We start from the raw sequence: 3,599 nt of genomic DNA on the forward strand, positions 1-3,599 counted from the left end.
CAGGGCCACTCCTGGGCATGTTGGGACAGTTTGGGCATGGATGGAAGAAGGAGCAGCCTCTCACTTGAGGCCAGGACTTTCTCATTTGGTGTTCATAGCCTGAATGAACTTGGATGCACTCTCACGCTATCAGTGGCCAAGGTATGGAGTTGTACTCACAGGAGCCCTAGTATTGCTGGGTACTGGGAGGAAGTCTTAAAAGGAGGAGGTATAGGATACCTCCTCTGTAAGGTCTGAAAAAGTAATAGAAGCATAACCTCCAAATGAGCCTGCATTGTCCCAATAGGATGGTGGTTTCTGTTTCCATGAAGGAGCAAGGTTGCCCGATTGAATACAGAACTGCTTCAAGGTACAGTGCATATTGCCCCCCCCCCATGACATCTCTCTTTTATATGCCATCATAGTCCTTGGTTTTCAAAGACTGTGAGTGATCATGGAGCCCTGAACAGGTGCTCTTTTCTCTACAAGTGAATCCCTTGTGCCAGGAGAGTTTTCTGTTGCCTCTTGTGCTTTCCAAACACTTCCCCCAAACCTCCTTCCTAAAGATACCAGTGAGGTACCTGCTGCTCTACCCCATTTCTAGACTTGTGATTATCCTTCAGAAATGAGACAAGCAACTAAAGTGCCCAGCCCATTCCAAACCTTTTTTGCTATAGCACCCAGTATCCCATAGGCCTGGCTGTTAAAGCCTTATCTGGGAAGTGAGATTCCTGTTCGTTACCTGAGGACTTGGCTTTTCGTGATTCTTTTGATTTGCTTTCCAACGACTCAGGGTGCCTCTAAACAGCCAATATGCCCATTCTTAAAGTACATTTTGTTTTTTTTCTTGAAGTACAGTGGACCTTAGTATCCACTGGGTTTTGGTTCTCTGTGGATACCAAATCCGTGGTGATCACATCCCAACTAAATACAATGGCATAGTAAAATAGTGTGGTTTATATAAATGGCAAAATCAAGATTTGCTTTGGGAATATTTTCAAACAATATTTCAAACCATGGGTGGTTGAATCCATGCATAAAAACTTGTGGACATGGAGGGCCAATTGAATTGTTCTCATTCTTGTACAGCATACAGTCAGGGCCCCTTCATTCCCAGGTTTAGTCTTTTTAAAATTTTGATGAGCCGGGTCTTCTCCCTCCCAGGAACTGTATGGAGAAAGAAAGTTTCCGTAGCAACATTCATATCTCCCTTCACAACTTCACCAGTGGGCTGTCGTTCCTCCAGAACTGAGGCAATGGAGAAAGGCATGAGTGTCAGCCTCTACCTCTATTATAAAGTCCCTGGAATCAGGATAAAAAAGAACCAACCACACTACATGTGTTTTAAAATGCTATGGCTAATCCAAAAATCATCAGAAAATAGACTGGATCAGGAGCTGTGTCATTTGAATCTCTTTTGAAAATCCTGGCATGGACAGGTCCTATCCTAGACACTGATTGATTGATTGGTTGTATTTGTATCACCTCCTAGCCCACAAGGCTCTGAGGCAATGAACAAATAAAAACCAATTAAAATATACAAAGAAAAACTATTAAAAACACATCAAAATGTCAAAAAACTTTCCAAGCAGTCTAAAACATCCTAGAATCCAGTTTTGAAATAGTTAAATCAGCAGTCTCAAACACTGAATGCCATAGAAAAGCATTGCTTGGGCTGTCCAACAGAGCTTAAAGAGATGGGCCAACCTAACTTTCTTGCGTAGGGAGTTCCACAGTTGGGCACTGCCTCAAAAAAAGCCCCGTTACGTTACCATCAAACTATTTTCAAAAGGTGTTGTGCATGCAGCAGGACCTCCTTTGAAGATTGGCAAATTTCTGCACCCATCTATGGGTGGCCTTTCAGTAATTCCTTTCCCCAAGTCATTTAGGGCTTTGTAGGTCAACACTAGCCCCTTAGAACTGAGCTCGGAAGCAAATTGGAAGCCAGTTCAGTTCTTGAAGTACCAGTGTCCATCTCTTCTAAAATGCTTACTTAACACCATTCTGGCTGCTTCTTTTGTACTGGCTGCAGCCTCCAAACACTTTTAGGGGAAGCCCCACGTATTGGTCTAATTGAGAGGTAGCTAGGCATGAGCTACTGTGGATAAATCTGACTTCTCCGAGAAATGGTGCAGATGGCAAGCAGCGAAGCTGAGCAAAATGCTCCTAGGTGATGCAGCAACCTGGCTTCCAGGAGCAGCACTGAGTCTAAGAGCACCCTTAAGCTATGGATCTGATCTTACAGAGGGAGAGCAACCTCATCCAGAACAGGCTGTAATCCAAACCCAAATTAGTCTTCTACTTATCAAGTGTGCTTCTGTATTGTCTAGATTAAGCCTCAGTCTCCACCTACATCCGATCTTTACTGCACCCAGACAACCAATTCAGTGCTACCACAGCCTCCTAAGCAGCAGTATTTGTGGTCTGGTGGGGTTCTGCTAGAACAGGGGTAGGCAACCTTTTTGAGCCGGGGGTCGGGTGCTGTCCTCAGACAACTGGGGGGCAAAGCCGGGGGGTGGAGTTTCACCCTTGGGGGCGTGGGTGCATGCTGGGGGTGGAGTTCCACACTCCAGGGGCAGGACCACATGCTTCGCCCCCGGAGTGATAACAATAATAATAATAGTTCCAAGCACGGAAACTACTGCAAGCAATTAAAAAAAAAGCATGCACACTGTCTCAACCCAGAAAGGCAAAAGGTGCTGAGAGGGGATTTTGCACACACACACACACACACAAGCCTGTCTCTCACACACACAACCCCCCCTGTCTCTCACATACACCCTCTCTCACAAACTTGCTCTCTCACACACACAACCCACTTCTCTCTCACACATACACACACCAACCCTGTCTAACACACACAACACTCTCTCACATACACAACCCACTTCTCTCTCTCTGTGTGTCTCACACACACACAAAACCCATCTCTCTCTCCCCCCACAACCTCTTTTCTCTTACACAACCCACTTTTATCTCTCCCTCTCATACACAACTCACTTTCTCTCCTCATACACACATACACAACACCTCTCTCTCACATACAACCTCGCCTTCTCACACACACCCTCCGCACAAACCCACTCTCACAAAGACATACACAATCTTTCTCTCTCTCACACACCAAAAACACACCTCTCTCTCTTACATACACACTGCCTCTACACATACATACACACCACTCCTCTCTCTCTCTCTCTCTCTCTCTCTGCCCCTCCTGCGTAAAATGAGGGGAGGCCCCTCGAGGCCAGGAAGGAGGCGGGACACCGCGCTGGCCTCCTTGGCGGCTCTCCGGCTCTTTACTGGCTTCTGAGGGCCTCCAAGCCCCTCAGAGGCCGGAAAGGAGGCGGGGGACGCCCGCGCGGGCGTCCTCGCCGGCTCTTTCCAGGCTTCTGAGGGGCATCCAAGCCCCTCAGAGGCCGGAAAGGAGGCGGAGGACGCCCGCACGGGGGTCCTCGCCGGCTCTTTCCCGGCTTCTGAGGGGCCTCCAAGCCCCTCAGAGGCCGGAAAGGAGGTGGAGGACGCCCGTGCGCGCGCCCTCGCCGTCTCTTTCCCGGCTTCTGAGGGGCCTCCAAGCCCGTGGGCCGTAGGTTGCCTACCCCTGTGCTAGAAAAACCAGG

The sequence above is a fragment of the Sceloporus undulatus genome, chromosome 4 (genome assembly GCF_019175285.1).
Source record: "Sceloporus undulatus isolate JIND9_A2432 ecotype Alabama chromosome 4, SceUnd_v1.1, whole genome shotgun sequence".
Taxonomy (NCBI): domain Eukaryota; kingdom Metazoa; phylum Chordata; class Lepidosauria; order Squamata; family Phrynosomatidae; genus Sceloporus; species Sceloporus undulatus.